We start from the raw sequence: 22761 nt of genomic DNA, 5'->3' as shown, positions 1-22761 counted from the left end.
TGCTGAGATTGTTTTTTGTAACGCATTGTAGTTTATGATAATGGTAAACATAGGTTGACATATTTTACGCTTATTTATGAAAATATCTTAAATACGACGAGATAACACAGCGTGAGAAGGTCCTGAGTAATGGACAACCCTTCTAATGTCTGTAGCGTCCAAGCCCCCATTGCCTACAGTATTGCGGAAGATCACTTTAATGCCCTTTTTCAAGGCTCTGCGATTAAAGGGATCCTGAAAATAGTACTACTGGATTCACAATAAAGAGGTAAAAGGAAACTATATATATATATATATATATATATATATATATATATATACACATACAGTACAAAACAACCATGCCCACCTCAGTGTTTGTCATATAATATCTCTTAGTATAGATGACACTAGATACTGCAGCAAACAATGGGAAGTTGGTTCTCCGCCTTTGAAGCCCTAGCAACAGCTGCTGCCACTGAATTAATATGTACCTCACCGCATAAATAATATAAAGCGTAGAAAAATGACAAATGGTACAATGCTGCAGGTAATTCATAGCCCCATAGTTTTAATTACTCCTACAATAAACAGTACATAATACGGCGGTGGCTTTGATGGGCAATATATTATTGCTGAGAGATCACTATATTATTACCTGTTCTTGCCTTCTTAAAATTTCTGCTCGGCTCGGCCTTTAATAGAAAGATTCTCAAAAGCTTAACATTCACCATCTGTTCTTCCACCATTTACTGCTGCAGGAGCAACACACATCTAAGACATGCATACGCAACAGACAGGGCGAGAGGACAGCGCTGCTTTGCAACAAAAGGAAGCAAATATGTGCTCTGCTTTGGATCATAAAGTCTGCCATCAAAACTGCAATTTCACAGCTACGTCATGAAGGCCGGGAACGATGGCTCAGTCCCATTATGTACACAGAGCTATTTGCCACGTTTCATATGTGACCAATGCATTGATGCAGGGGAAGGATTCGCTCTGAAGCGCTCCTCCTGCATTTTGGCTGCCAGTGTCCGCTCAGAGCGCTGTACATCTAAAAATTCCGTCAGGAAATAAGAAAATTGAATTATTGCGGGAAAATTACTGATGAAAAATGAAATAAAGGAAACTGTCGGCTATTACAAACTGGGGAGCTAATTGCAATATGATTTACAGTAAAACTGCAGCCACATATTAAATATATTCATTATAAATAAACTCCTATTCATAAGAGAAAAGACCTCAAAAATAAACACCAAATTTTACCAGGAGGACTTTCCTTAAAGAGGATTTATAATCGCAATCTAGAATAATTGAGGCTATATTTATACATAGATTAAAAAGTAAAGAATACATAAGCGTTAGTCTTTCGCTGTTGGCAAGGGTTAACATTTCAGACGTGGCGGAATAAACAGGAGAACTGGCAGCTTAAATAAGAACAGAATAAGGCTGGTTTCACACGTCTGAGTGTAGACCGCCATTTCTGGACCCACCAAGAGTCGCCTGACCTGAGCAATGGGGTAGATGACGGCTCTGGATTACAGTAAAAAAACAGACTGTACTGATGTAATATGGTAGCAGTGAATCGGAGGCTTTGGTATCTCAAGATTATTACACATTACTTAAAGGGTTTGTCCACTACTAGGACAGCGCCTTCTTAAATACTATATTGCCAAAGTAAAATAAAGATACCCTACACTCAATTCCTGTCCCGGAGCTGTTCCAGTAATCGCACTGCCGGGTCTCCTGGGGCCCAAGGGGCATTGTTATGCCACGTGAACCCTGTGACCAATCAGGGACCTCTAATGGGCTGCTTTGCTTATACCTCTTCTGGATGTCTGAAGTTCAACTGAAGGAAGTGAGAGCACAGCAGCTCAATAGCGGCCACAGGGCTCATGTGACATAACAATGTTATGCAAGCCTCGGGACACCGAGTTGCGTTTTTTGCCACAATTGCAGAACTGCAACTAGACAGCATAGTGTAAATGCTGTCTCATCAATGCAATTGCAACTATTAAATCACCCTCATGAGGGGGTTTATTGACTTCAGACTTCATCTGTAGGTTAGTTCAGTAGCTTAGGTGGCAACTGCCAACTTAAAAGTAGCTTCCTAAATTAGATTTCATGTAAGGGACTGAGCTAATGATTATTATGACTCCCAAAAACTAGGGGACTGAATTTTAGAAAAGAGGAGATGGACCCATAATCTGTTTCTCTGCTGCTTGGAGTCGCAAAAAGAGGAACTACTTACTGAAAAGATGACACTACCATAAGAAAACGTTCTCGTGAGAAAACATTGCCAGTGTCATATGTTCTTTGCAGCACATATAAGCTTATACATATTATGTAATATTCCCGCTAAGGAAGTTCTTGCAATATTTTAAGTTTTAATCAAGAAAAAAACTCCCCACCAAAATATTCTTATTCTATGTTTTTATATATGACTGTAATTAGTGTATTTTGAACAGCAGGAACTGAAGCAGAAGAATGGAGCTCTATGTGGAGAAAACAGAGCACCACGCACCATCTACAAATGTCATTATAGTTACGCTATTCTCTCTGTTACTGAATGACACAATAAAAACTGATTTATAAAAGCATCAACAAAAGAGAAAAACGGCAGCATAAGGAGCATCACAAACAGGAAAATCAGAGACCCTGATTACACCCATAAAACAGCTAGAACAGCATAGGACGAATGATATTTCACTGCTAGGATTTATATGACTATTTGAAGACACTTTGACAGATTCAGTAATATGAAGGTTTGTCTAAATTTAGTATATATTAAACTACTTAGTGAGCAGTCCTCACCGATAATCCCAAAGTGCAGTACAGTGCAAGCTTTATAGTACCCCCTTAATGTAATGGGTATCCACCGAATCTATATATGAGACCGTAACCTAGTTGTTTCATGCTTAGAACAAAATAGCTATTTCATCCTCAGCACTGTTTCTGTAAAAATTAGAATTTTATTATTATTCTATTTAGTAATTTACATTTCTGCAACATGCCTGTGGCAGAGGTGTACCATGGGTTCCTTTTCACCCAAGGCAAAGGTTTAATTTTTTGGCCTGTGCAACTAAACACAAAGTGGTTTATTGGAGCCCCCTGCTGCTCAGCACCCTACACTCCTGCCCCAGTTGCCTCGCCTATTTACCGGTCTGTGGTTTCGGCAATCTACAGGGTGGGCCATGTATATGGATACACCTAAATAAAATGGGAATGGTTAGTGATATCAACTTCCTGTTTGTGGCACATTAGTATATGGAAGTGGGAAAACCTTTCAAGATGGGTGGTGACTATGGTGGCCATTTTGAAGTCAGCCATTTTGGATCCAACTTTATTTTTTCCAATGGGAAGAGGGTCATGTGACAAACTTATTGAGAATTTCACAAGAAAAACAATGGTGTGTTTGGTTTTAACGTAACTTTATTCTTTCATGAGTTATTTATAAGTTTCTCTTTGTTTGCAGCCATTGACATGTCGCAGAGGTTAACACGTGAGGAGCGGATAGAAATTGAGTTGATGTCTGGTGAACGCAGTACCTGGGTCATTGCAGTAGATTTCAATGCAAGACACCCTACACAAGAAAACTGTCACCATTCTCATTTTATTTAGGTGTATCCATATAAACTGAACACCCAAAAAAGTTTGCCTCATCACCGAACATAATGTTCTGTGTAAACTGAGGGTCCTATTTCAATTTTTGTTCTGCCCATTCTGCAAATTCACCGCGCTGATCTGGCATCAGTCGAACATCCCTTCGGCGAATATTAGCTACTCACAAATGGCACTCTTACAAAATCCAGCTGCTGCAGCCTCTCAACGAGGATGACCCAGATCGACGCGCTGAAAATGGAAAACTTCAAAATGGCCGCCATGGTCACCACCCATCTTGAAAAGTATTCCCTCTCTCATATACTAATGTGCCACAAACAGGAAGTTGATATCACCAACCATTTTATTTAGGTGTATCCATATACATGGCCTACCCTGTAGATGGTGTTTGGCATGATTGTCGGTGCATGTCTTACTGCATTGCCAGAGTTTACATAAACGTGCCATGTAATATAAAGCAAAGAACAGTGGCAGAACGCTGAGTGCTGAGGCATCTTATGGGCAAGAGATGCTGCTGGGTAACCTGACCTATTTAAGCTCCTTGTCATATATATAACCTTGGTTTAGAGTATAACACGTACTTCAGCTTCTATTGTACATACAGTAAACATACAGTACTTGGACCAAGTGCCTTGGTTCTAGGTAGAGAAATAATAAAAAAAACCTTTTGACTGTCTGTTGTCAACGTCACTTTGGTGACCCAATTCTTATACATAGATTGTATAGACTTTACTGTACTAAATGCAGAATATACTGTCAAGATAATACTGTACCAGACATATGTTGAATAGGCTGTACTGTGCTATATATATATATATTTACTGTGGAGATATTCCTATAACAGATATGCAGTATACTTGTACAATGTGTTCAGGTAATACTGTACCAGATATATGATGATATTATACCTATACACTTGTCATGATGACAGAGAGCCAGATAACACTGTGTCAGATGTACAGTGGGGAAAATAAGTATTTGATACATGGCCGATTTTGAAAGTTTTCCCACCTACAAAGAATGCAGGGGTCTGTAATTTTTATCGTAGGCACACTTCAACTGTGAGAGACACAATCTTAAAGAAATCTAGAAAATCACATTGTATGATATTTACATAATTAATTAGCATTTTATTGCATGAAATAAGTATTTGCTACAATATAAAAACAGAACTTAATATTAGGTACAGAAACCTTTGTTTACAATTACAGAGGTCAGACGTTTCCTATAGTTCTTGACCAGGTTTGCGTACACTGCAGCAGGGATTCCGGCCCACTCCTCCATACAGATCTCCAGATCTTTCAGGTTTCTGGGCTGTCGCTGGGCAACATTGAGTTTCAGCTCTCTCCAAAGATTTTCTATTGGGTTCAGGACTGGATACTGGCTAGGACACTCCAGGAGCTTCAAATGTTTCTTATGGAGCCACTCCTTAGTTGCCCTGGCTGTGTGTTTTGGGTCATTGTCATGCTGGAAGACCCAGCCACGACCTATCTTCAACCCTATTACTGAGAGAAGAGGTTTCCACGGCCCCCCGACAAAGCCCACGTGAAACGCGCTTGAGGCTGCATACACGGTGTCCCCGAGTGGTGATCATGGGTGAGAAGGCTTTATCAAGTTGCAGAGTGATTACTTTCACTTTCAGTGACACATTTTTTGGTGGTTTTGTGGTAACTCTTTCTCTCACCATCCCATGTAGCTGCAGCTTGACTTTTTATTAAATTAGTACTTTTTCTTATTATAATCCATACGTGGGCAGCGTGGGATGGTTCATGTTTTGGTCTCCATCTAATTATATTATTATATGGGAATACCTATTAGCTATATGCACTTGCACTTTTTAGCCATTCTGCTGCTGTTTCCTATTCCTTCCCACCACTAGAGTATAGGTGGACTATGTGTATATTGCATCTGTGACATCAATTTTTTAACTTTGTCGTTGATTAATTATTATTATGATTCTGTTGTGTCTTATATGTCTATTTAATAAACTTGATTGAATGTTACTATGGGACTTTTTTTGCCCCTTTTATATGTTGTGAAAGTTATATGCTATGGGAGAGTCCTGCGCTATTATAGCCCCCATCACCACTTGGAATTGGGTATGACTATAATAATTGAACTGGTATGATTTATGTTCTTAAGATATCCTCCTTGAAAGAAGGAGGTTGTTGGCCAACATCTTGCAACAAATTACCCCATCCATCCTCCTTTCAATATGGTGCAGTCATCCTGTCCCCTTTGCAGAAAAGCACCCCCAACGGACATTGTTTTCCCCACAATGCTTTACGTTGGAACGGTGTGCTTGGGATTGTACTCATCCTTCTTCCTCCAAACACGGAGAGTGGAGTTGATACCAAAATTTTTATTTTGGTCTCATTTGCTCATATGAAGTTCTCCTATGCCTCCTCTTTATCATCTAGATGAGGGATGGGGAACCGAAGGCCCCTGAGCCATTTAAGGCCCTTGATGACCTTTTATCCAGCCCCAAGGCAGATTCTCAGTGACCGCAGTGCTTTGGCAGGTATTTTGATTGCCACCAGCTCATTAATTTCTTCTTGCTCTGTGAGCACACACATGCAGTGTTCACTACAGAACACTGAAGGGCATGCAATGAAAGATTACGTCCTGAAACCAGTGCCAGAGTCAGGATCTACTTTGTGGGCGGAGTTTGTACGGCCCCCAAAGGATGGTATAAATATCCAAATGGCCCTTGGCAGAAAAAAGATTCCCCACCCCTGATTTAGATGGTCATTGGTGAACTTCAAACAGGCTGGACATGTGCTGGTATGAGCAGGGATACTTGGTGCCCTGCAGGATTTTAATCCATGACGGTGTAGTGAGTTACAAGCAGTAATGTTTGAGACTGTAGTTCCAGCTCTATTCAGGTAATTAAGCATTTCCTCCCATGTAGTTCTGGGCTGATTCCTGACCTTTCTAAGAATCATCCTTACCCCATGAGGCGAGATTTTGCATGGAGTCCCAAGCCGAGGTACATTGACAGTCATCTTGTGTTTCTTCCATTTTCCAATAATTGTTCCAACAGATGTTGCCCTCTCACCAAGCTGCTTGCCTATTGTCCTGTAGCCTATCCCAACCTTGTGCAGGTCTACAATTTTTTCCTTGGTGTCCTTAGACAGCTCTTTGGTTTTTGCCATGTTAGGAGTGTGATTTGATTGTGTGTGTCTTGTATACAGGTAATGAGTTCAAACAAGTGCAATTAATACAGGTAATGAGTGCAGAGTAGAAAATACGCCACGCCCAAAACGTTCCTCTTGCGGATCGTGGGGAAGTAGCCTAACAGTTTTATATTGTCGAGTTAATACTGTACCTGACATATACTATAGGTACAGTAATACTGTATCAGATACATTCTGTTGAGACTGTACAATTCCAGAAAAGTGTGAAGATATTATTGTATCAGGTATATATTGGCAAGATAATAATGTGCCAAAACCATACTGCTAAGATAACACTGTACCAAACATATACTGTTGAGAATGCACTGGACCAGATATACTGTATACTGTGAAAATAATACTGTATGTGCAAAATATATACTGCTGAGAAAATACTGCACCAGGTATATACTGATGGGATATCACTGTATGAGATAAATACTGTCAAGAAAATAGCACACCTAATCTATACTGTACAGTAGATGACAGCTGTAATCCTTGCATCCATAATAAAGACCCCAGTAAAACCTATAAAAATGATGATGCAGACTATGCACACATTGTATTATATACTATATATAGTATTTTTACCTTACATATAGTAAAACCTAAATGCGCCGGTAGTAAAAGCTAATAAAATATATGAAGTAAAGCAAATCCAAATAACTAATGAAACCATTGCAATAAATCAGAACCAGGTTCTGACAATTCTTTGTAACAACCTATTGTCAAATTGTCTGTCAGAGAAAATTCAACCCGAATCCTGAAGTCGTAGTCTTACTTCCCATTCATCAGCATATAGATATCTACCTGCCGGTGAATCAGAAATAAGCTCTTTGTCTACTACCTCCGGTAAGGAAAAAAAAAACAGAATTGGACATTTACAAGTTTAACGAGGAGCAGCAGTGAACCATCCTTATATTATATTATGTATATCAGTCAATTCATAGAAGTGTAAGATGACAATTGGTGATATGAATACTAAACCTCATAGCTTCCGTGCCGTATCTTCCGCCATTACCACCACATAGCTCTGCTATTGTCATAACACTCCAGTTACAAGGACATTTTTGCTAAAGCTCTACCGGGTGCTAAGCGTCCTGTGACTATATTTCATACGTAACATACAATGAAGCCAAACTGTGCTGAATATAGTAAGCAGGTCAACCAACATGATGATGAATTAATGGTCTTTTTTTTATTAATAAGGCACTAAGTCGGGATCACCCTAGAGTCTTATCTAGACTTGCTGTGCGGTTCAATTATTCTCTAGAAGCAATTATTCTTATTATGTCATTCTGCAGCATGCCTGGCTTTCCTGTAGGCGCGAGAGGTCGATGCCAATAGGTGGCCATGACAGAATAGGGCACGCTTCATTGCTGCACACAAGAAATAGTGAAAGCCTTGCTCCACCTTCCTTTCAGATTGCCCTACAACAAGTGTGGAGACCCTCAGGCCCACGGGTCATTTACGGCCCTTGATGATCTTTTATCTGAATCCCAGGCAGAGTTTCAGGAACCGGAGTGCTTGGACCGGCAGCTGCATTTTGCCAGCCCATTAATTTCTCTTTGCTCTGTGAACATGAACCCGCAGCGTTCACTAATGAGCATTGAGGCGACTGCAATAAAAGATGACGCCCTGACCCCAGTGCCAGAGTCAGGACGTACTTTGTGGGTGGAGTTAGTGCGCAATTTGTACGGCCCCCCAAGGATGTTATAAATGTTCAAATGGTCCTTGGCAGAAAAAAGATTCCCCACCCCTGTCCTACAAGGTCTAAAGTCATTACTCCATGCCTTCTGGCACAGCGGGTACAAGGGTGGATATGGGAGGCTCTTTTACTAGCACTTTTTTTGCCTAAAAAGTGAGACTTTGTGAGTCACACAGATATTCAATATTGGAACCACCATATTTATGTGAACAGGTGTTAGCTATATACAGTGCCTTGGAAAAGGATACACGTTTCCACATTTTTTTCACGTTACAGCCACAAACTTAAATGGTTTTTATTTGAATTTTATGTGCTATACCAACACAAAGTAGCAAGTATTTGTGAAGTGTAATGGAAATGACACATAGCTTTTTAAATATTTTAAAAATGTTTAAAAAAAAGACATTTAAAAAACAAAAAAAATTCCAATACAATATATTTACGTTTGTGGGGATAACATGAAAAAATGTGGGAAAAGTTCATAGGGTATGAATACCTTTTCAAGGCACTGAATAAGCTGAAGACTTATGTCAATGTATGTCGGATATCAGTGAATACCATTAATACTTATAGGAAGAAAATATATGGTTACCCCACCACAAGGGTTACTTAGATGCTTGATGAGCGTAAGGGCTTATGAATAAGGGTCTCTGTGGTCTTCTGATTACAGTCAGAGGAACACCATGTTCACTATGTTTTTTTTTACTCATAAATTCACAAGAAATACACAAAAAAGAAAAAGAGATCTGAATCTGAGCATGCGCCGCCCCCAATGGACATTTTCCCGGAGGCCACTGCATCGCAGCAATGGAGCTGTGGTGGCCTCTGGGCTTTGAAAAAGTGCCGGTGGAGCCACCCATGCACACAGAGAGCCACTGCCGCCCTAACACAGAGAGCCACCGCTGCCCTAATACAGAGAGCTGTCGCCGCCCCAACACAGAGAGCCGCCGCCGCCCCAGCACAGAGCGCCGTCGCCGCACAGAGGACCCCTGCTGCATTTGTAAGTATATTCCGACTATAAGACGCACCCCCATTTTCCCCCAATATTTGGGGGGGGGGGAACTGTGTCTTAGAGTCCAAAAAATACGGTAAATGAGTCTGATTGCTAGCTTAGGGTAAATGCTCCAGTTTTTTTATTCATTATGCTTTCTGTGCTTTTGAAAACTCTAGTTTTCTGTACTGAAAGTTTTCCTTACAAAATCTGTCCCCACTTTGATATTGATGTTGGGCAAAGCAAACACATTAGGGTACCATCACACATAGCGATTCACCAGCGATCCCGACAATGATATCAACGTGTCAGGATCGCTGGTGAGTCGCTATGTGATCGCTGGTGAGCTGTCAAACAGACAGCTTCACCAGCGATCAGCACCAGCGATGCCGAGCGCCCGGCGTCGCTGTGTACTTTAGTTACCAGCGCGCTGATGCAGGGAGCTGGTAACTAAGGTACACATCAGGTTTCTAAGGGACGTGCGTCACTTAGAAACCCGATGTGTACCTTAGTTACCAGCTCCCTGCATCAGCGCGCTGATAACTAAGGTACACAGAGGGTTTCTAGGCACCGCACGGTGCTTAGAAACCCTGCGTTAGTTAGCAGCTGATCGCTGGTCTCCCGCCTGTCACACGCAGCGATGCGTGAGGGCCAGCGGGAGACCAGCGATCAAAGAAATATCCAGGGCTTTCCAAGAGCGATCAGCGATACCGGCAGGGGGGCTGGTCACTGATCGCTGTCACACACAGCGATCTCGCTGGTGAGATCACTGTTGTGTCACAAAACTTGTGACTCAGCAGCGATCTCGCTATGTGTGACGGGGCCCCTTAGAGTATCTGTACATGATCCGGAGTTGCTGCAAGTTGGACATAGTTATGCACCTTCCAATCCATAGCGTACAGCATAATGGATGATATTTCAAGAAATCCCATGTCCACGATATGTCCACAGGCGACTGCGGATCACCTGCAGAGACTGACATGCAGTGTGTCTTTTAGGACCGCAGAATGTCAATTTCTCTTGCAGACATGCTATCTCCGCAAAAGAAATTTCACCAATAGAAAGTATTGAACGCTGTGAATCCGCACGGTTCAGTGAACAAATGTGGAATCACCTGCATTCAATAGACGGCCGCGCTTTGGATGCAGAGAACATGTGCTTTGTCCAAAACGCCGCCAATTCCTGATCATGTGCACCCGGCATTACTGGGCTTGTTATGACACAATGTTTTATAGACCTATAGTTAATCCTGTTGTTTCATGATGGGTATGTCATGAGATTACTATTTTATTTGCTTTTACACAAGATTCTGTTAAAGGTGTTGGTCGTTTTTGGGGACATCTTTTTTACTTAAAGGGAATATGTCTCCAGGTTTATCCCATATAAAGTATGGCAAGCATCTTTATGCCCTCTATTATAGCATATTAGTAAGCTGTATGTACTGTATGTCCTCAATTCACTATGCAAGGCACAAAAAAGAGTTTAAATTATACTTACAGATGGACCGGTCTGCTCTGATGGCCTTCTTTGGTCTGTGCTTCCTTTCTTCTTATGATTGCTGTCCTTTTTTCCCTGCTTCTTGTAGATGACGCATCCTATGTCATCCACACAGTGTCCTCCATCACACTCCAGCACAGGCGTACTTTTCTCTGCCCTGTTGAGGGCAGAGCAATGTACTGTATTGAGCATGTGCCAGGAAAGGCCAAAGAGCAGTGATGACCTATAAGGTAATGCCAGCGCAAGCACACTACATTGCTTTGCTCTGTCCTTAGCAGGGCAGAGAGAACTGCACCTGGGCAGGAGCGTGATCGAGGATCACTGTGTCAATGATGCAGGATGCGTCATCCATAAGATGTAGGGAATGAGGACAGCAATCCTAAGAAGAGAGGGGCTGCTGGCTCAAGACCAGAGACATTCATCAGACCATGACATCTGTGAGTAGAATAAAAGCTCTTCGTTGTGCCTTGCATAGTGGATTGGGGACATGCATACAGCATATTAGTGTGCTGTAAATGAGGGCTTAAAGGGAATCTGTCACCTATTTTTTGTCATATAAGCTGCGGCTACCGCCATCAGGGGCTTATCTACAGCATTCTGTAATGCTGTAGATAAGCCCCCGATGTAACCTGAAAGAGAAGAAAAACGAGTTATATTATACTCACCCAGGGGCGGTCCAGGTCCGGTCCAGGTCCGATGGGTGTCGCGTTCCGGGGCCTCCCATCTTCTAGCGATGACGTCCTCTTCTTTGCTTCCCATCGCGGCTCCGGCGCAGGTGTACTGCTCTATGCTGTTGTGGGCAGAGTAGAGTACTGCAGTGCGCAGGCGCCGAACCTGGTCAGAGAGGTACGGCGCCTGCGCACTGCAGTACTCTGCTCTGCCCTCAACAGGGCAAAGCAGTACGCCTGCGCTGGAGCCGCGATGGTAAGCAAAGAAGAGGACGTCATCGCTAGAAGATGGGAGGTGCCGGACCGGATCGCCCCTGGGTGAGTATAATATAACTTGTTTTTCTTCTCTGTCAGGTTACATCGGGGGCTTATCTACAGCATTACAGAATGCTGTAGATAAGCCCCTGATGGCGGTGGCGCATCTTATATGCCAAAAAATAGGCGACAGATTCCCTTTTAAGATGCCGGCAGTACTTTATAAGGGGAAAAAGTGGTGACAGGTTCCCTTTAGATACATGTAGTTTGGACAAATAATCATTTTTGCAATTAGTTTCATTACAACTTTGCACTCTTTTACAGGCTTTTTGCTTCCCAGCGTATTCAAGTTTAATGTAGTCTGTAGTTATAAATGGGCTAAGAGGAGCTCATAAAAAGACAGAAAACAGTTAAACTTTCTCATGAGAATGTCAATGAACTCACTTAGGCTGTGTGCACACGCTGCGGATTAGGTGCGGATTCATCCGCGCGGATTTTGTAAAATCCGTAGGTGAAACCGCAGGTCAAAATACCTGCGGTTTTACCTGCGGATTGCTCTGCGGTTTTGCCCTGCGGTTTTTCATCTCCTCAATGGAGGAGATGGCAAACCGCAGGGGAATCCGCAGAAAGAATTGGCATGTCAATTCTTTCTGCGGATTGAAAACCGCAGATAATCCGCGCGGAAAATTCCGCACCATCTGCATTGCGGTTTTTGATTCCCATAGGGAATCATGGTACTGTACACCGCAGCTAAAACTGCTGCGGAACCGCAGCAAAATCCGCAGCGTGTGCACACAGCCTTAGGATCCTTAGGTCGGCCACTATCTCTTGTTACTGCAGCTTTCCTCACAGACTGGCCAACACTTCCGTCCTTAAAAAGGCCGCTGGTGAAGGAGCATGTGGCCACACCAGTGCATCAGCCTTCTCCAATAGCAAAGCAGCTTTCCCATGTGAGATGTTTTTCTATTGGAGAAGGCTGATGCACTGGTGTGGCCACATGCTCCTTCACCAGCGGCCATTTTAAGGACAGAAGTGTTGGTCAGTCTGTGAGGAAAGCTGCACTAACAAGAGCAAATGGCCGACATCTTAACCTCAGAATCCACCGCTGAGGTCATTCTGACGGTCTAACAGGAAACTTTGTAACTGTTTTATCTGTATTTTTGTCAGCTGATTTATGGCTACGGACAACAATATGCATAAACACGCTAGAAAAAAGAACATGTAAAAACCACATGGTGCAAAATTTGAAATGAAACCTAACTGCTAAAATTATTTTTAACCCAAAATATGAATGAGACAGTAGCAGACATTTTGCTAACATATCTACCACGTATATATACAATGCAGGCGGCCATACACATTAGTGCAATATTGGCCAATCTTCACTATTTTAGTGGCACAGGCTAATTTCTGTGAGACCGGTTGACTAATAATGTGAATGGAGGCCCACCTGATCAGTTGCGTAATTTGAAGTTTGTGGACCCCAATATAAAATCTCCCACAGGGAACCTAAATACCATGGAAACATTTTGCTCATATGGGCCAAATGGATATTTTGGGCCCCCAATGGCTCCAGGGCCCAGGTGAAGTGACTGCAACACCGCACCCACAATAATTATGCTTCTGACTCTTCCCCAGAAGATAACGTTGGAAGGATCGCATACGTGGAATTTCAGCATCTCATGGGAGATAAGCTCCTGCCAGAGGTGTCTGGCATCGGTGTACTCCCCTCTCCTTGTTGAAAACACGTTCAGAGCTCTGTGCCATAGAGAGTCAGGAGCCATAGCTGTCAGCTGAAGGCGCATTTCACCAACAGCTATTGTATTGTATGGGCTCCTTCATTTATGCTCAATCCTAGGCAACCAAAAACGACAAGAAGGAAAACTTACCAAGGAAGGAGTGACATGCTCAAGACATAATAGTCTCTCCTGACACTTAACCCTACTGTTTACAATACAGATTCCCTGCACATAGAGCAAATAAATCTGATAATAGATTCCCTTTAATTGCAAACTAACCTAAAACTCAATATGTCTGCAAAAATAACGACAAACATTGAGATGAAAATTGCAATACCTGTCTTCTATTATTTAAAAGACCATTAAACAGGCATAATGCTTCATCCTTACAACAAACGGAAGCAGAGATGGAAGACGATTTACAGACAGGATGGTAAATATAGTTGTACAGATAAATAAATAGAATTTATATTAAATATTTATTAATATGTAAAAGGGTGTAAGCCCTCAGACCGCACCCCAACGGTCATAACAAATCCAGAAGAGGATCTTTCTTCACTTAATGTACAGCTAGACATATACAAGTCTAGGTAGGTAGATAGAAAGATAGATAGATAGATAGATAGATATGGCATAGATAGATAGATAGATAGATAGATATGGGATAGATAGATAGATAGATAGATAGATAGATAGATAGATAGATAGATATGGCATAGATAGATAGATAGATAGATAGATATGGGATAGATAGATTTGGGATAGATAGATAGATAGATAGATAGACAGATAGATAAAGAACGAAGAAACAGAGAGCTTGTGAGAGAAGAAAAAAAGAGAGAAAGAAAGAACGAACGAAAGAAAGAAAAAGAAAGAAAGAAAGAAAGAAAGAAAGAAAGAAAGAAAGAAAGAAAGAAAGAACAATAAGGCAGTGGAACATGTAATGAAGATAATATAAGTTGTCTTTTGGTTCTTAGTTGAGGAACAATGAATCTAATGCCAGAGTGAAGAGCCAGATACCAGTACAGCTATCTTCCATGGCTTGTATCTGCTGCTGCACACCTGGACACCAGGCAATATTCCTCAGAACACTCTCTGTATCTCAGGGAAATAAAGAAATGCTGCCCTGTGTAGGAATGTGTGACTGTGATGAGAGAAAGCATTTAGTTGCTTTATGTCTGTATTAATCACAATAAACAGTACAAATTCATTTTCCCACCCAACCAGGTGTAGAAACACAGATTTTTTTTTTTTTTTTACAATACACATTCATGTGGGCAAGATAGCAGAGCTTCTATATCACAATTATAGAGAGGACGAAGGCAGTAAGCGAATACACACCACTGACTACACTGCGCCATGGAGCGGGTATGTTCATCACATGCACACATGCAGGATGACAACGGTGCAGCAGAGCTGAATTTGTCATTTCAATGTTCTTTTCAGCTCCCCATAAAGTCTCATTAAGCGAAGGGAACTGACAGAAAACCCCACAATAAATTATGCTCTGGGAAATGTCAAGCTCACCCTTAATATTCTGGCAAACCCAGCTCTGCTTCATGGCTATATACCGGTATATATGGCGAAGTCACTGAAGATGAATGTATGACACTGGGAACAAGATGACCATTTTCCCAATGATCCTATAAATATTGGAATAATATTATTAACAATGTTCTTTTGATTGCTCCCTGTGGTTGCTGATTGGCTACTAAACAGCGTCCTAACTTACTTTCTTACTGTAAGTCATTAATAAAAGAATGACAATAATAATATTTACCTGCTCGTAAACCAACCATCTCTGTATATGGCTGCCTGGGGTTAGGACTGACACTGTGAGAATCTGTGTTATTCCCTCATCCTGCACATTCTCATTATAGTAAAACTAACACTGCGCCGCTAACAGCAGCTCCGACCTGCGCCCCACCACATTCCCCAGCACATCGGGGCTCAGGCTGAGGAAGGTCACTGGTGAACGAAGCCCGGCACCATAGGAAGAGGACAAGTCTGCCGCCCCTACACGTGCGAGGAGAACTTTTCACCACTGGGAAGGTCATACGCAGGGGACGCCTTCTGACCTGTGTAGCCAGGCACAAACCACACTGGACAGTGATGGCTGATTAAAAGGCTAGATTAAGGACAAAATGGCGAACAGATAAAAATAATAATAATACATTTTACTTCTACAGCACCGACATATTCTGCAGCACTTTACATTTCAGAGGGGACAGATATAGATGGACAGATAGATAGATAATAGATAGATAGAAAGATAGATAATAGGTAAATAGATAGTTCTATAGATAGATAGATAGATAGATAGATAGATAGATAGAATACATAGATAGATATATGGGATAGATAGACAGATATAGATAGATAGTTCTATAGATAGATAGATAGATAGATATGGGATAGATAGATAGATAGATAGATAGATAGATAGATAGATAGATAGATAGATAGATATATGGGATAGATAGATAGATAGATAGATAGATAGATAGATAGATAGATAGATGATGTGACCTCACTGTACACCGTCTCTGAGCACTGATGATTACAATTCTGACCCAGGACTGAGACCCCTGTAACTAGGAGCCAGGACCCCCTACAGCCCCCCTGGCTCCTGTCTGTGATCCGGAACTTTTCCCGTGCTCCCCCTGTGACATAGCTGCTGTTTAGCCGTGTCCCTCCCAGGTGTAAATGGACGATCTCCGCCCCCTCCCCCGCTCCGGCCATCTGTTCCCCAGCAGCTCCATAGGGTGACGGGAGAGATGACTCGGGATCAGCCCTGTGTGGGCAGACTGCAGCGGGGCTGGGGAGCGGGGCTGCAGCGCCTTACCGTCATGTGAGCCCATGTCTTCAGAGGGCCATTAGGCTCTTGGGTCTCGGAGCAGGATGGTCCCGGGTCCTGGCTGCAGCCTCAGGGTGCTCCGCTGTCTGGGGCTCGGGCCGCCGGCTGTGCAGCCTTGGGATGTTGCAGCTGCCAGGAGCCGCTCAGCACTTCGAGGATGAGAAACTATGGAAGTCAATGAGCATCTAACTGGATGCGTCTCCTCCAAAGCTCTAGAAAAGCCCTTGTCACTGCTGAAGTGCTGGACAGCTCATTACCATAGACACGCGGCTGAGGTACGGAGCGCCTCCAGCAGCGCTCCCCGTCACAGTGCCACCTAGGAGGGAGGAGGAGCTAGGCAGCGAAGCGCAGCATGTCCGCTCCATCGGCGCAGAAATGTACATGGAAGATAGGAGACTATCGCCCTATAGTAGAAAACATAACCGAGGAGCAATGCCGCAGCATAGATGTGTACGAGGAGCTCTGCACAGGAGGATGGGAGCAGCACTGCAGGAGGTGGCCCCAAATTCACCCATGTGCCCAGGGAAAGGGGTGACAGCAGTACTGCGGGAGGTGCACCCAAATCCACACGGGCGCAGGGAAAGGGGTGACAGCAGCACTGCAGGAGGTGCACCCAAATCCAACCATGTGCACCGGAACAGGGGAAGGGGTGACAGCAGCACTGCAGGAGGTGCACCCAAATCCACCCATGTGCACCAGAACAGGGGAAAGGGTGACAGCAGCACTGTGGGAGGTGCAGGCAAATCCTCCCATGTGCACAGGGAAAGGGGTGACAGCAGCACTGCAGGAGGTGCACCCAAAACCACCCATGTGCACAGAAACAGGGGAAGGCGTGACAGCAGCACTGCAGGAGGTGCACCCAAATCCTCCCATGTGCACAGGGAAAGGGGTGACAGCAGCACTGCAGGAGGTGCACCCAAAACCACCCATGTGCACAGAAACAGGGGAAGGGGTGACAGCAGCACTGCGGGAGGTGCACCCAAATCCCATGTGCACAGGGAAAGGGGTGACAGCAGCACTGCAAGAGGTGCACCCAAAACCACCCATGTGCACAGAAACAGGGGAAGGCGTGACAGCAGCACTGCAGGAGGTGCACCCAAATCCTCCCATGTGCACAGGGAAAGGGGTGACAGCAGCACTGCAGGAGGTGCACCCAAATCCTCCCATGTGCACAGGGAAAGGGGTGACAGCAGCACTGCAGGAGGTGCACCCAAAACCACCCATGTGCACAGAAACAGGGGAAGGGGTGACAGCAGCACTGCGGGAGGTGCACCCAAATCCTGCCATGTGCACAGGGAAAGGGGTGACAGCAGCACTGCAAGAGGTGCACCCAAAACCACCCATGTGCACAGAAACAGGGGAAGGCGTGACAGCAGCACTGCAGGAGGTGCACCCAAATCCTCCCATGTGCACAGGGAAAGGGGTGACAGCAGCACTGCAGGAGGTGCACCCAAATCCTCCCATGTGCACAGGGAAAGGGGTGACAGCAGCACTGCAGGAGGTGCACCCAAAACCACCCATGTGCACAGAAACAGGGGAAGGGGTGACAGCAGCACTGCGGGAGGTGCACCCAAATCCTGCCATGTGCACAGGGAAAGGGGTGACAGCAGCACTGCAAGAGGTGCACCCAAATCCACCCATATGCACAGAAACAGGGGAAGGGGTGACAGCAGCACTGCAGGAGGAGCACCTAAATCCTCCCATGTGCACAGGGAAAGGGGTGACAGCAGCACTGCAAGAGGTGCACCCAAATCCTCCCATGTGCAGAGGGAAAGGGGTGACAGCAGGAGGTACACCCAAATCCAACCATGTGCACAGGAACAGGGGAAGGGGTTACAGCAGCACTGCAGGAGGTGCACCCAAATCCAACCATGTGCACAGGAACAGGGGAAGGGGTTACAGCAGCACTGCAAGAGGTACACCCAAATCCTCCCATGTGCACAGGGAAAGGGGTGACAGCAGCACTGCAAGAGGTGCTCCTAAATCCTCCCATGTGCACAGGGAAAGGGTTGACAGCAGCACTGCAAGATGTGCACCCAAATCCACCCATGTGCGCAGGGGAAGGGGTAACAGCAGCACTGCGGGAGGTGCACCCAAATCCAACCATGTGCACAGGAACGGGGAAGGGGTGACAGCAGCACTCCAGGAGGTGCACCCAAATCCTCCCATGTGCAGAGTGACAGGTGACAGCAGCACTGCAGGAGGTGCACCCAAATCCACCCATGTGCGCAGGGAAAGGGGTGACAGCAGCACTGCAGGAGGTGCACCCAAATCCACCCATGTGCGCAGGGAAAGAGGTGACAGCAGCACTCCAGGAGGTGCACCCAAATACACCCATGTGCGCAGGGAAAGGGGTGACAGCAGCACTCCAGGAGGTGCACTCAAATCCACCCATGTGCGCAGGGAAAGGGGTGACAGCAGCACTCCAGGAGGTGGACCCAAATCTTCCCATGTGCAGAGGAACAGGGGAAGGGTGACAGCAGCACTGCAGGAGGTGCACCCAAATCCAACCATATGCACAGGAACAGGTTAGGGGGTGACAGCAGCACTCCACAACTCTGATTAGTATACGATTACACCACTGTATTTTTGGTCACATGATAAAACTGACCTCACACTGTCCGCACTGTCCAATATTAGTCAGTAGGGCTGTCCTGGTGACACACTCCTCACACAGCCCGAATGTCCATGTGACAAAGATCGCAGCATGTCTGCCATGGATGAGCCTATCCATATCTATGGGTGTGAAAAATAATCTAATCCCATGTGAAACATTTGTAAGGCACCCAGTCTTTATAGATACATTGTGATTTTTAACCAAAGAAATTGTATCTGGCCTTTTAGATTTTAATAACTGCTGATGTATAAAACAGATGCCACATGGATGTAACACATTGACAAACGGATGATGTATAGATGGCACACGGACAATACAGATGAAAATCACGTTTTTCTGGAGGATATTCTGCCTATTTTTTATACTCTCATGTGAACTAAGGCTACATCCACACATCGTGTGACATGTCCTAGTGCTGTCTGGCCTTTCTTCTAGGGACAGTGTACAGACAGTAGAGTTTCCTTGACTCATACACATCTACTTAGAAACAGATCTGTCTCCTGTCTGTGCGCCCGTTGTGCGGTTCAGACTCGACCATTAAAGTCTTTGGAGATTGGTATAAAATGGATGGAACATGGAGGGCATACTTTGTACTTCAGAGCTCCATCCGAGTTTCATCCCTGCCTGATACATTGTGAGCAGTCGATGAGAATAAAAACTGATGCAACTCTGATAACACCTGGGAAAAAAATCAGTGAATTTCTTTCGGATGGTGACACACCAATGTGTGAACGTATCCACTCCCACAGTCCCAGGCACATGCTATGTTTCAGCTCATCACACTCAGGAAACACTCATTTTTTTCCCAAGAGTCATCCTAGTTACATCCTAATTTAATTGTTTTTTTTTCTCTTTTGTTTTGTTTTACTGAAGAATTTTTTGATCCATTGACTTTTAGCAATGAATCAGTTAAAATGGATGATACTCAGAGTGATCACTGAAGTACAAAGTACATTTTCTCGGTTTCTTTCCTTTTACTTAATGGTCGCATCCGATCAGCAAAACGGATGAGAATAGAACATTCTTTGAGTTTCACCGACCTGAGCTACGGAAATGGATGGATCAATGAAACTACTAGTCCCAAGAATCAAATGGAAAGCATACAGATGTGACGGATGTGTCAATGTAGCCTTAGACTAAGTGAACCTTGTATAGCCATAATGCCAAACTACTAATTAACATCATTATACATAAAAAAAATACATATAAAGATCCATAGTCATTCCATAATGTGTACATATAATAATCCAATAGAAAGATATACATAGGTCTAGTGTAAATATACACATGAGACCATAAATAAGAGAAAAAGTGCATTTGTCTGTGATGCAATGGTTAATATCAGCTGCACTCACCCTGCCGGTATAATCCATCGCAGGAGACACATTAGGCAAACAGAAAACAAAGACCACGCTGTCACCAGCATCCCTCAGTTTCCTACAGCGCATGTCCTGATAGAGGAACGCCCCCTGTCATTAAAGCGTGGAGATGATCAGGTTACGCAAGCTCCAGGATACGTCAGGCCAGGTTGTCAAGGCAGCAGAGATGCTCTGAGCTGCCATAGCGGTCACTTGTATAACCATGTAAAAACCACTCTCTTAGGCCTCTTTCACACATCAGGTTTTCGCCGTCAGGCGCGATCCGGCGCTTTTGACAAAAACCGGATCCGGCGAAATGCAATGCCGGATCCGGTTTCCCCCCCATTGACTTGCATTAGAGCCGGATAGAGCCGGATGGCCATGCGTTTCATCCGATTTTCGCCGGATCCGGCAATGTGACGCGATCCGGCGTCTGGAAAAAACAGCTACTGTAACGTTTTTTGTCTCCGGCGAAAAAGCCGGACACGCCGGATCCGGCGTGTCCGGCTTTTTCATACAATGAAAGCCTATGAGTGCCGCAATGCACCTGATCCGGCGACAGCCGGATCCGGTGGCCGGATCCGTTTTTTTTGGTCTGAGCATGCTCAGTAGCTCTGCCCACAAGACATATATAAAAGCAAGACAGTGGGACCCTCAGTCACACCCAACATGCCACCCAAGCCAAGAACCAGGAGCAGGAGAAGGCAGCAGACATCTGCAGCAGCACCATCAGCACCACCCCAAATGGAGCAGCATGCTGAACAACGGGAGGGGAGTCCAGCAGCAGATGAGAGACGGTAATTATCAAATCCCCCATTCCTCCAAACTAGGGCTATGGAATATCAAGATATTCATTGGCCCTTTGTTTCTCTTTATTCAACAGCCGCCCAATAGATGCAGCAGCAGCAGCAGCAGCAATGGCAGCAGCAGGAACACCACCCACAGCCATGGAGTCTGGCCAGCAGGAAGACAGCACATCTTCTTCTGGGAGCCCTCCCTCGCATCGTCAGCGTTTGACGGTAAGTTTTTATTTCCAAAATCCATCATCTCTGTAATATATGTCTATTCATTACCTTTTATTTCAAAACAGGAATCACAAGATGAAGAGGAGCTCCCAGAAGAATAAGGAAGGGGTGGACAGACACTTGGAGTGGGCTCACAATTGGTAAGTTTTTTGCATCAAACGCAGAAACACAACATCACACTACACACAACACATAGAAAACAATGTTCTGCAGACCACACACAGCAAACAAATGCCTACATCCAAAGACATAACATTTTTTGTTTTCTTCTCTAGTCTTCCCAATCTGGTGCTTGGCCAAGAGGTCCTCGCAGTGCCTCCCAGGGTCGTCGGCGACAGCAACGCGGCGGTCACCAGCGTGTAAGTATAAATATTTTTGCTTTGTTTTTTTGCACTTTTTATTTCATTTCTTTTGTGGAGGCTAATTATGTTATTTTTGTCTTTTTCTTTAACAGCCTTCACAGCGTGCTCCCGACTCTGACGGTGAGGATGGAGGAATCGATGTGGACCACCTCATCGATCTCGTCAGAGAAAGGGAGCCGCTCTGGAATATGGCTGACCGCCGCCACGCTGACCTTATCGTTACCCGACGACTTTGGGAGGAAATCTGTTCGCTCCTTGTGGACCGCTGGGAGGACCTCGAAGCTCGGGCCCAGATTAAAGAGCGTAAGTATATACAGTACCGGTTGCTTGATTTAAACCAGTGTTTCCCGAACTCCAGTCCTCGTGGTCCCCACGGATCATGTGTTCAGGATTTCTATTTACTTTGGAAATCCTGAAAACATGACCCCTGGGGACCATGAGGACTGGAGTTTGGGAAACACTGATGTTGTATACTAACCACTTTGTCCTTTCTCGTTTCAGGGGAGAGAATTGTGAAGCGGTGGCGGTCTGTGAGGGATCGTTTCAAGAAGGAGTTCAATAAAGAGATGCGGGCCCCGAGTGGATCTGGAGGACGCAGGAGCAAGTACAAGTACGCACGAGCCCTGTCGTTCCTCCGCGATACAATGCTCACCAGAAGGTAAATATTACACACCACATGTGACAAAAAAATGTTTAGATGTAACTTTTTTTTTTCAGCCAGGGCCATACCATGTCACTATTTTAATTGTTTTTTTTTCTCTTTATTCCACAGCACGGTGAGCAGCACTCGGGAGCCTGCACGATTGGACCCTTCTGAGGCGATCCCTGAGGAGACCGGCACCGAGGGACACTTCGACCGCCCCGGTACATCTGCACCTTCCCAGCCTTCCCACACATTCGACCCATCT

At 44.5% G+C, this 22761-nt stretch overlaps 1 protein-coding gene across 2 annotated transcripts in view; it reads right to left on the bottom strand.

The window, feature by feature from the left end:
* The window catches only part of SRRM3 (serine/arginine repetitive matrix 3), a 713909-nt gene extending 693354 nt beyond the window's left edge, over positions 1-20555 (bottom strand). Inside the window, exon 1 of one of the 2 annotated variants that reach the window (XM_073573890.1) lies at positions 20464-20555. The gene's annotated coding sequence lies outside the window, so the exon portion shown is untranslated. Of the gene's footprint in view, positions 1-16479; positions 16798-20463 lie in introns of those variants that run through there. The other variant, XM_073573882.1, reaches the window with a different exon arrangement.
* Positions 20556-22761: the final 2206 nt, after the last annotated feature.

The sequence above is a fragment of the Dendrobates tinctorius genome, unplaced genomic scaffold (assembly GCF_039654945.1).
Source record: "Dendrobates tinctorius isolate UK_male_01 unplaced genomic scaffold, ASM3965494v1 ptg000007l, whole genome shotgun sequence".
Taxonomy (NCBI): domain Eukaryota; kingdom Metazoa; phylum Chordata; class Amphibia; order Anura; family Dendrobatidae; genus Dendrobates; species Dendrobates tinctorius.
Note: the sequence above shows the minus strand (reverse complement) of the source record. Positions and strands in the feature narration are given on the sequence as shown.